Source organism: Hetaerina americana, unplaced genomic scaffold (assembly GCF_022747635.1).
Source record: "Hetaerina americana unplaced genomic scaffold, ioHetAmer1.1.p SCAF_8, whole genome shotgun sequence".
Lineage (NCBI taxonomy): Eukaryota > Metazoa > Arthropoda > Insecta > Odonata > Calopterygidae > Hetaerina > Hetaerina americana.
The window spans coordinates 35050079-35062328 of NW_027287427.1; the positions used below are offsets into that span (position 1 = coordinate 35050079).

General features: G+C 38.9%; 1 protein-coding gene across 1 annotated transcript in view; it reads left to right on the plus strand.

Moving 5' to 3' along the window:
• Positions 1 to 12250, plus strand: part of LOC139697582 (uncharacterized) — a 525492-nt gene that overhangs the window by 327537 nt on the left and 185705 nt on the right. Inside the window, exon 2 of the mRNA XM_071596349.1 lies at positions 1583 to 1629. The gene's annotated coding sequence lies outside the window, so the exon portion shown is untranslated. The remainder of the gene's footprint in view (positions 1 to 1582; positions 1630 to 12250) is intronic.

Below are 12250 nucleotides of genomic sequence, written 5' to 3' on the forward strand. Positions count from 1 at the left end.
TTTTTCTCTCGAGTTGATATTTACTTTGGCCCGAGCTCTTGCGAATTTCTTAATTTGACTTCGGGTCTCTTTTTCTGTGTGGAAGAGAAATATTTTCTCTGGTGTTTGTTCCCCCCTCTCCAGCGGTGACATTATTGACTTTCTAGTTAGCTCTGTTTATTTATTGTGGAGAGAAGCTGCACTCTGAAAGGGGAAAAGCTGGCTGAAAATTGGAGAGACAGAAATTAGTCTACTAAGATTATCTACAACGCTTCATTTCTCTGACAAACGAAGGAATTTAATATATGGAATAGCATCCGGTGTGGAAATATTAATGGAACTTAATAATGGTACAGAGTACTGAGACTACGGCCGGTTAAATAAATGAATTTTGAAAAGTTGCCAGGTTAATTTAATTTACCATGATGAATATATTTAATGCGTGAAGATCAAGGTTTTCCTCTGAATTTAAACTGTTTTCCATCACATTTTCCTGGCATAAACAAAGGAGGGAGAATCTCTCCACCTTTCTCAATATCATATTTAGTATGACACCATCCCAGAGATGGCCAACCCACTAGGGTCAGATCGTCGCCCCATTGAGGCTGCAGCCAAGTCTATAAATCGGACTTTTCATCTTCGGGGAAGAGGTGATGTTCTTCTGAACCGTTGAAATTACCACAACTCTTTTGATACGCTAACTGGTGGAAATATCGAGTGGCGTTTATGTTTCTTGTAAATGATTCACAAATGATAATTAGAATCTATTATATTTATTCGAATTTCAAAGTTCACATTTTTATTTTGTATTAATGTGTGTATATTAAAAACCCAACATTTTTAAAATGTGGTAATTATATCCTCTGTTGCGCCACAGTGGAAGAATCAAGGGGACATGGCCATTTCAAGGTCGGACTATGGTTATTCGTGACATAAATGGTCGTTATAATTTAATCATAGTTACCTTTAACTTGTTTGACGGTCTTATCTGCAGGATTCACATCCAAATCCGTGCAATTTTGCGAATAATGGAACTTAATTTTTCTGTTAGATTTTCAGCTTGTATTTTGTCATTTATAATGTTGCACAGCTGTCCTTTTGTCTCTTCCTCGGCCTTCGAATTCTTTTCCGCCATGGTACATTATTTTTACATTCAGATTCTTTTCCATTCGACGTATATAACTTTACAAAAATCTTCTTAGACTATACCCATCAATCTTTTAACTCCTTTCTATGCCTCATAATTTTTTTTCCCTTTGATTTTTCTTAAAAGCCCATCTCTGCGGTCTCCATCAGTTGTTTTGACTTTACTATTCCATTTTCTTATTTATTTCCAAGTAAGTGTTCTTAACAGCATTTTATAAATTCTCACTGATCTACGTTAGATTTTGTTGTTTCGTGGGTCTACTGTGCGTTGGGCGATCAGTTCTTCTGGTTAGTCTGTTGTTCCACTCTCATATTTCTAGACTGTATATTCCGTTGATTTTAATTTTTGTGCCTACATATGTAAAAGTCATTACTAGTTTCATTATCTTAGTATTTCTGCATGCTTTTGAAAGAGAAAAACTTAAGTGCTTGACCTTAATTTTTCTTCTCATTTCAGGACTTTTCCTGGAGCTGCCACAGAAAATCATAATGCTCACTGCAACCGTAAGTTCTTTCAAGTTAAATTTTACTTAGACTTAAATCTAGGGATGAAGATACGTTTAGAGATTTGGCTAGGAAAAGACATGAATGTTTTGGCTATACCATAAGAATTATTATGGTACTTATTATTCGAAAGACTCTGCGGGATATGCCGCAACAGTAACTTTTAACGGAGTCATCCGCTAATGTGCATTTCAATGCAACAATTTCAGATTATAAAAATATTCGCCATGTCTGGGATTCGAAACCAGATCCCTCAATTTCCAGTCGAGTGCTTTACCCAAAATTTCTGAGTTTAGGAGGACGCCTCGATATACTGGCTAAAGCACTCGACCGGATATAAAGGGATCTGGGTTTGAATCCCAGTCAAGGCGAATGATTTTTACACTCTGAAATTGTTGCATTGAAATGGTACTTATTGTTTGGAAGAGTTTCGAAATTATTTCTTCAGGAGATATATGTCTCGTACCTACTCCTCGATTCACTTGACAATTCATTCCCATTTCTCATCAATGCTCCTTACTAATAGTTTATTATTGTATAAAATTAGAAATTTGAATAGCCTGCTGGATTATTGTTAATCGTGGAGAGGGCAAATAGAATAGTCCATTTTTGTGTCTGGATGTTCTTAGATCAGTCACATACTCGTATGTCGTGTCACATTATTTTCCAATTCTCCTGTTACAATGCTTCTTCTGGTCCACTTATGTCGTTCTTTTTATAAGAACTTAAAAATATGCCCCCTTTCAAATGCATTTTACTCATGATCGGTACTTTTTACCGAGAGTATACCAAGGGTAATAGTTTGATTTATTGGTAATAAAGTATTTTTGACTTATTGAACGAACCGAAATTTGCAGTGGACGTAAGACTGGATGCGGCAATCTCTCACTACATAATATCTTCTCAGTACAATTGCCTTGGCTCCTCTAAGTCTGAATAAGCGCCGTGATTGTTTTCCATGTTTCAATAACGATTACTTTTCCCCCTACCTTGGACAAAAGGCTAGCTTGCCATATATTGACTGTATTTTCAATCACCTGCGCACAACTGTGCCGCCACCCAATCGTTAGTTCCACGGTCCCGCACTCCCTCCCACCACCCCAACCACCAGCTCCAATCCCCCTCTCCCAGTTTTCATTGTCCCACCACTTGAATAGCACTGATATCGGCGGGCGATGGGTAGGTGGGGACGAGCGGGGGAGGAGCATTGCCAGCGGCGCAAACGATTTTATTTAATCTTCCGATGTCACTGCATATATATATTTCTTGTTTCCCGACACACATCGGCATAACCTTTACGGGGACGCACTGCTCGAAAACCGCAGGGATACATTATAGGGTCGCTTGGATTAATGGAATATATATGACTCGTGAGATTGTGCGTGTAAATTGGTTCTGGCGGCTTTCGGTGGGGGCTCCAGGGAGATGAAGGGGGTGCGACGGGCTGAGTTTCGGGGTGAGGGCACGGGTCTCCACAGAGGGTAAGCAGGAGCGAAAGGGCCGGCGGGTGGGGTGAGGAAGAGGTTGGTGATGGGAGGGGGTGTTGTGGCGGGAGGGGGAGGGTGAAGTGGAGGGAAAGAATCGGGATCGAAAAAGGAGTTTTAATAAAAAAAGAGGCGAATGGAATAATGAGGAGGGCGTGACCTGATTTTCCCCGGGGCAATAAACAAGGCGTATTTATCTTCTGCTGCGGTGGTCGTATTGGCCCGGCGGTTTTTAGACGATTGGATCGAGTACAGGATTGAACGGGTCGCGGTTGTTTACGCTGCGGAAACGTAAACGCTATTACAAGAATTTTGCGGAACGCAATACTAATATATTAGAGCTACCTGTAACACAGGAATGCCGTTTGCGACTCTGTACGTGTCCGCTGAATGATTGCTAATGAGCTTCGGTGCACCAAGTACGCCGGATTTTTTTTGTACTTCTAACAAACGAATTTAATCCGAGATCGATTGGGGACGTATGTCGAATGGTTTAACTTGAAATGTTGGGAATCACATGCAAAATGTTATCCATTATACATGTTCATTGATCAACATAGTCCTTGTCTTCGAATAAGAGATTTGGATACCCGAGTTTTCAAATTGTAGTGGGATTTATTAGTTCCTTAGATTTTTCCTTGCTTACCAAAATAACCGCGGAATGTTTGTGCCCCTTTAATACCTTGAGTATCGAGAGGAACATGTCAAAGGTGTTAAGACTAGACTAGGTGGAAGAGGGTACTAAAAGTCTCATTATCTGCCTCAAATGAAGAAAATTTTCATTCTAGATATCTATGCATAAAACATAATAATTTCATAATGTGAAATTGGACTGATTGGATTTACCCTCTTATAAATATTAAACCCGACTCGGGTGAACTCTTCCATTGGAACTTGACTTTCCGTATGCTGACTGTGTTTTAAATATATACCAAAGGTATTCGGCAGTTAAATGTAAATGATTTAATACGAAACCGCACCATCTATACCATCCTTGCATATTTATTAGAGATATTAGGTTAAGCTATATCAGTGGATCAAACGTAAACAGTTATTATAATTGACCGACAATTTTTGAGTAATCAAGCTGCAGTATTTCCCAGTGTTGTAGGTAGCTCTCATCTACGTAATTAGCCTTCGACATAAACGTAGGATAATAAATGAAGATATAGCATATCTATTACGTGATTCAAGGTAATATCGAATCAAATTCTTTGCTTAGACTGCCAATATTGTTGACTAAAACTTCGTTATACGCTGTTTAGTTCTCCAAAGTAATCATCGTAGCTTATATTTTTCCACTCGGTGAGGCCAAGGGGGGTGGAAATATGATGGAAATACGCCGCTTTTTAAAATTATGACGCGGTAGTCTCCTGGGAGTAACATTTTGGAAAGGGGTTCGTTTAGCTGTTAAATCGCTTTTTGTACGACGTACTCGTATGACGAAGCGACCAATCCGACGCGACCTGCGAAACACCTTCACCCTTCCCCCCCTCCCTCCGCTCCCACGAGCCAGAATGAGATTGCCAGGCCACGCATCGCACCCAGATTCGCAAGATCCGTAGACTGCCGAGCAATGTTTTCGGATCAGGTGGAAAATTCTGGGAGCCATTGAAGCTTGATTGTTCCCAGGTCCCGAGAGAAATGTGATTTTCCGCTTGATGCACGAGACTAATAATTTGCCGGTATGCACGAAGTATTCGTGATGGAAGTTTGACGGGGTCGACGATCTGGGAGAGGGGGGGCGGGTGAGTAGCAAGCACTCTTTGTGCAGCGCCGTGGTGTGCCTGGCTGCTGGCCTTCGTTGTCACTGCCAGTCACTGCAGAAGGTTTTTCTCTTTGTTGGCGTGTAGTTCGGAAGCAAAAGAAAATTCCGGAAATGCCAGAAGCAGGTCAGCTCGTTAGCCCTTGGTTTCCTTGCCCATAGGAACTTTATGTCGAGAAAAACGGTCGGTAAATCGAATAAGAGGAAAGTAACTTGGTTCCTCTGGCTTCACTGTCCGCAAAGCTTTCGGAAGTGTGCAATGGCCACCCTACAAATTTTAAGTGGCCTTTTTCATTTGTGGTTTTTATTCTATCACAGGAATGCTTATTTGTCTTTGAAATTGTTTTTATTCGTCCGTGATGTTATTATGTTTAATTTTTTTCAAACGTGACTGAAATATCCACATTCTGATTTAGCTTTGCCATTGGCTGATTAACTTGAAATCGGAATTGGTAGTCAGTTTCCCTTATAAAAAATCAAAATTTGTTTTATTTCACTATTAAACTCATTTTCTCCACCATATAGTATAGAATGCATATTAGATTGCGTTCAGTAACAATTAATTGGAGCTAAATCTATAACGGAACGTAATAATTCTAGATTGACGGAAACAGGTTTTATGATGTGAGCTAGACTTTTACATTAGATTCCATATTTCTGTATAAAAGGAAGTGTAAAATAAAAATAACTTGGTTTTGACAGCAAAATAATAGTTATTTGTCATGTACTCTATGTATGTATGCATGAGCATTTATTCTTATGTATCAATGAAGTGGTCTCACAACGTTAAATCATCTTTGTCGTGATTTGTTGTAATTTTTTGGTTTTAATTTTAATAACGCATTTTTTAATTTAGTTTTAATAACGCATTTATGAATGCAGAACACGGGAACCATCAAGACCGTAATATTTCTTCCAAATAAAAAAAACTTATTGTAAATTGCTACCACCAAGAAAATAAAAGCAGTGGTTTCACGTTTTGTTTCTTGGTATTTCATATCTATTTGGTGGCTTCCATACATTCCGTGCACCGACCGGTTTATTTTTTCTGTAATTATTATCACATTTTTATCATTGCGTAGGAACAGTTTCACTCTTCATTTTGGTACAAAAATTGAGAAACTTGTTAATTCAGCGTCTTGAACCATTTTTAATAACCGATGGGCCTTAAGTACCATTAAATATTTAATAACCATTCTTATATTTGTATAAAACGAGTGCGTTGGAGTCGCGAAGCGTTCACCTTCTTTTTTAAATACATGTTTCGTCTCCTGTCGTGGTATCCCCAATTTAGGGCCGGGCATTTTCTTAACGATCTATCGGAGTGAGAAATTTATAATCAACAATGAATGTGGAGCAGATTATGCCCGGCGCACGCGCAGAAGTGATGCGGGCGCAGTAAAGTGGAGTAGGAAGGTTTGGTCGGGAAGTACCCTCCCCCCTTTTGTTCTTTACCGTTCTCAGCTGCACCCTAACGCCGCACCCTCCCCCCCCACTCCGTTCCACATCTCGTCGCTTCTCAAATTTCACACCAGAGCTCCCTCGCAGCAAAGTTCTCGTGTCTCCCGCCACACGACCATTTCGGCTAATTGGTGCGACTTTCTATCATGCTCCATCCAGCGTTATTTTCTGTTCTCTCGGTCAATGAGGGAGTGGATTAAAGCTCTCGAGGCCTGGAAAGGCAGACGGTGTTTTTTTTCCATGCAAGAGGAGTGTAACGGAATATATAATCAACATGTGGCAACGAGCAATTTCAACATACCGAAGAGTCATTGTTAATCATGTTCTCGTCTTCAAAATACGCCTCTCCCTTTAGTGGTCAGGATTGCGGCGAATTTGGGTGTAATAAGCTTAATCTTGTATGTACTTGCACGTAGCTTCACTTTCGTATGAATTTCCCGGAATGTACAACTTCAAGATGTAGCGTATTTCTAGCCTAAATGCCTCGAATCCCATTACTCGCGTAGTTCGCATTTATTTAAATACTTCGTATGAGGATTAGTTTCAAACTTTCGTTAATTTTTAATGAAAATTACACCTTCTAAACTTCAAGAATGACAATTTTTAGCTCACGAAGGAAGATTTGTCAATTGTCGCTTATGGCGAATGGGTAGATTAAAAATCCTAGGCCTAGTGGATGGTGCTGATGGGGGAAGAAGGCAACATTCTCTTTAAATGAGCCATTCATATCGCGGTGATATAATTTTAAGAATTTCCAATAAAATGATTCGGAAGTTTAAGTATAAAAAATTTGTATTTTTAGCGAAGGAAACCGTTTCAGGCTTTATATTTGTGGAATTTATCCATCGCGGAGATAGCGGAAAAAGATGAAGTCGAATCTACTTAAAGATTTACTAATACGACTCGGGTTTCTTTGCGTTGCGTCGTCTTCAGGAGCAGAATCTACATCTACACAATACCTCGCAAACCACCGTAAAGGCTCGTGGCTGTGGGTGTAAGGACACCCGCCACAAATGCATACATACGCGTATTAGCTAATGCATACCCTTGAGTGCATGTTAGCTCATATAATATTTTCGTGCACATACGATAAATGACTGTATGCATCGTGCAATAATTTTTGTGCTTAAACAATCCATCAAATTGAAATATTTACATATGTTTAATTTTTTCGAGCTCTTGGATTATGATGAATAACTGATTGAAGCCCTTTTCCACTTGATAAAATTTTTATTTTACGACCGGGTTTCGATGTATTCCATCATCATCAGGCGACTGATGATGATGTAGTACGTCGAAACCCGGTCGTAAAATAAAAATTTTATCAAATGAAAAAGTGCTTCAATCAGTTATTCATTATGCTCGACTTCCACCACATCTCGCCTGAAGCTACTCAATTTGCTCTTGGATTATGTTATAACTGCGTATCGTGCGAAGGAAGAACGAGTACTTGAATCTGTCTGTGGCGTTTTCTGTCTCTCTCGGATTCTATTCTGGTGGTGGATTGTACATAGCTAATTTGGTATCGAAACAATTCCCTCGTTTGTTACAAGAAAACTCTGCTGCCCTGTGCCTTTCTGAAAGTCTTGCGTTTTCTCATCGTGAATCAAAGAGCTCTCAACCTAAATCTTCCGGGATACCCATGTCATTTACATCTAGTTGCAATTTTTAGCAAACCGGGCGAATTTACTCTGGACCTAATATAAATCTGTGACTAAGTTTTTCTGCCTTGGATCACAGATACTTGCATCGTATACTAAATGTAATCTAGCAAAACCTGAGTAAAAATTCTTTTCTCTCAGACTGTTATGAATCATTTTTGGTTAGATTTTCAAGAATTCATTCCTTTTTAACATTCTTAGCTATAATAGAGGGTGCGTCATGCATAACTTCCTTTTTTGTTAAGCAAAACCCCTTCAAAAAAAGGATGTTATGTTGCAGCACCCTGTATATGAATATTACGATTTTTTCTTTCATTTAAATAAGTGTTAATGACAAAAGTACATGATAAATATTCGTTAAAATATATCGACTGTACATGCTTTCACGTGGTATATAGAGGTGTACATAATTATGTTTACTTTAATAAAGGTGTATTTCAAAAATAAATGAAAAATTTATTATACTTGTTGCATCGTCTTCACATGAGTGTGTCTGAATACGGTACCGATGAGTGCTCGTACAATATATTTACCCAGCAACTAAATTTAGTCTAATTACGGGTTTCGCTTACAAGATTAAGTATTTTAGATTTCTTCAATTCAGACTTATCATGTAAAATATGAGATCTACTTGCAATGGTGGTGCAGGTTTTCCTACTATGCTATAATATTGAAGAAAAATGGATGATAAATCTAAATGATGACATCACCGTGGATTATTCGCTGCCGGTCTTTGACATCAGAACTCTGACTTAATCTTGTGGGCCGGCTGGATCTGGCGAGTAACATATCCTCCTAACTCGTTGGTGACGGGTTCCAGCCGCTCCTCGAACAAGGGTGGTTTTACAAATGCTGGTTGTACGACCCATGGGAAATCTGATGACAGGAGAAAGCTTATCCGGATCGCAGAGGCTCCCCTTCCAGCTAGAGATTATAAAAACAAAAATAAAAATCTGAGCTAATTTTGAAAAGGTAAAATATTTTTATCGACGATATAACTTCTAGTTCTTCTTGCTCACTCTCTATTGCTCTCGTGCCGTTCACGGCGTAATTTCGAACGCAGGTAGCAAACTTATTTTATTTCATGGTGGCACCCTTCCAACATGCAGTTAAGAAGTAAATAGCTCAGTGAATTATCGGCTACCTTACCCGAATTAAAAACATTTCGGACGTGTGAAGAATGGGAATTAGATTTGAATATTAGCGAGTGGATATTGATCTAATTCTGAAGTATGTTATGAGTAAAGCACAAAAATTAAGGAACAAATGGACTGATTTAGATTAAAACACTTCGGAATATTCTAAGAACTTAGGAAGTCTCTCTTTCATCCGAGTTTTCTCGTTTTCACAGGGAAAATAAAAGCAATTCCCTGAAGGTCCGTGACATAATTTAGTCATTTATATGAAATTTTAATGAAAAATAAATGATTGGCGTTATTTCGCGTTGTGATGGTAGATAACATTTAGAATGTGTTTAAAGTATTTCGTAATCTTGGCAGGAGTGGTTAAAAATTATCAAAACATTTGTAGAATATTGTTATGCAAAGGAAATAAGTGGCACAGTTTTAAAAGAGAGACTAGGACTCGTAAAGAAACTAATTTAATAGAAAAAGTTCTAGTAGAGTTCAGATATACTTTCATGTAACGCCCACATAAATACTGGAACACCATATCACTATCTAAAGGCGAGAGATCAGCAAGAGAAAACAATTCTGCCAATTCAAAAAAAATTTCCCCTTTTGATTAAATTCGCATTCATCGTGTTCACATTGAAACCAAGGCTAAACCCCCCAACAATTTTTAGTTTAAAAAATATTTTTACACTCTGCCATTCCCATAACCAAAACTTCATGCTTATCCACAGTTACATGATTAGAAGCTGGCGTTCTAAACCCCCTGGCACACGCCCTCATGTTGACTCGTTGGGTATGGCGAAAATGTATATTACCAAGGTCAACGTGTTTCCTGCAGTGTTTGGTGCAAGGGAAGCAGGCCACTGGTATTCCGTGAATGTCCTAAAAACATCATGGTCCGCGGATATTACCAGAGCACGCGACCATGTCTGGTATTTTCCGACATATTTCATATCTGCATGTTCCGTTATAGCTTTTGTTTCGATGCGTATGTTTTAGTAAGGGAATTTCGGACGTCATGCCCGGTGACGCCGCGTCCAGCGTGTAACTTCGATGACACATGCCCCTGGGGAATCAGAAAATTTCCCACGGGAGGGGATGGTGATTACGGGCTATTTTTCCCATGTGGGGTGAGTGGGTAGAGGGAGGAGATAGGAAATCCATTGGGGCCGCCCCATCTGGGAAGTGGAAACTGCCCCCATCAATCCTCCGCTTCCTTGTACCAAAACAGAGGCATTCCCCTCCCGTTCCCTGCTTGCCATCAGTAGTCTATCCCTCCCAGATATTATAATTTAACTCTTCGCCTATTTCCCCACGCCTAAAAATATTTCAGAGATCATGAGTCATTCCGCTTTCATAATTTTTATTATTTTGTGTTTACTTATCCATCTAACTGGCATATGTGGTGAAAGAACGTTTTTTGACCCAGGTTCATCGATGAAATTTTATTTATATGCACTCGTCGAGGCTATTGATAGCCTTGCTCGTAATGTGCTCGAATCCTTTTCTGGGCAAAAATGATTTTTGTTCCTTAAATAAGTCAATCAGGTAAGACTTTATTTCTTTCCGACTTATTTCATATCTGCATGTTTCGTTATATATTTTATTTCGATGCTTTTATATGCAATCCAAGACATTTCACCTACAACTGGAATTGCTACCCTCTAGCATTTAGGAAATTTGTTTTATCTGGAAATTGGTTGCTTCTCAATCACCATTTTATTATTAAATTGGGAAATATTTTATGAGATTAATATCTTCGCCAAAAATGGATTTCTCCAAAAACACTGCATATTTGCTAATATCGTGCTATTTTTCAAGGAGTGCTGATATAGAATTTATTTTAATGATTTCAGCTCATGTTGGAAAAAGAAAATAGGACATCGACGTCGAGTACGGTTCGTGGCCGTTGGCCATTGGAGATAATGAAATTTTGAACGAGTGTAGCGAAAACAGTAGGAATGTCCTTCACGAAATATTATTTTAACGTAGACACAAAATATATTGAAATGTTGTCATTATTACCTTCCTCATGTTGAAACCTTTTTTTTACATCGAAAGTCTTTTTCTGATCCCTCTACCACTACGTCCATTAAAATACTGCTATAATATTTGAACTCTTCCACCTGCCCCAAATTAAGACCTCTAAAGTATATCCACAGTACCTTAAAATTAGAAGTAGTTCCCTGATATTTTGAAGTGTTCTCAACTTAATTGAAATTAATACTTCAATGAAACATGGTACATTTGTTCATAAGTGTCCTTTTTGATCGTTGTCTCCTTGGATCGTTTCGAGTGATGATTCTATGGAGTTGATATCGTCGAGGATTATGCGGCGGAGTCAAAGACTGTGCTATCTTTTTCAAGTAACTATTTTAAAAAGATCGTAACTGTTAATATACATAAAAATACCACATTTTTGAAATGTAAATATTATTCGAATTGTCCGGGATTTGAACCCGGATCCCCAGTTGTTTTTGCAAAGTTTTCGAGAAAATTTTATAGGCAATCAGTCATAAATCGTCCCACAAGGAGGCGTGCCTATCATATTTGTGAAAAGCGACACCTAAGTAATAAATCTGAGGATCAGTTCCATAAACGAGAGTAGTGTTCCATGGATTTTGACCCCTTAGTAGATAGATCAACTACGCATAAATGCATTAGGAATATGAATAATGAATGCACTTTTGCAGCATTAGGAATAATTCCATTCCCGGTCCCTTGCAGTAACTACCAAAGTTGTAGTTGACCTATTATGACGCATTTTATAATTTAGTTTAGTTTTGTTAGTACCCTGCAAGTACCCGCTTGGGTGTGTGGCAGGTGGTGATTATGAACCAGACTACCCTTGACCCAAAACACCTTTCCCTCTCAGCCCGGTCAGACAGCATTATTCTGATCCTTTATCCTCGTGGTAAAAAGTCACATCTTTAATCCATCAGATTGGCTTTACCAGATTCTGCACCCTGGTTTGAACTAAGGACCAACCGTCCAGGGGACGAACGTCTACTAGACTACCTCCCCGCTGTTCGGGAGTCAAATTTAAAAGTGCCGATACATTCGATGATCCTCGTTTATTTCCAGGTTACATAACCATACGAGACCCGATGAGCGTCT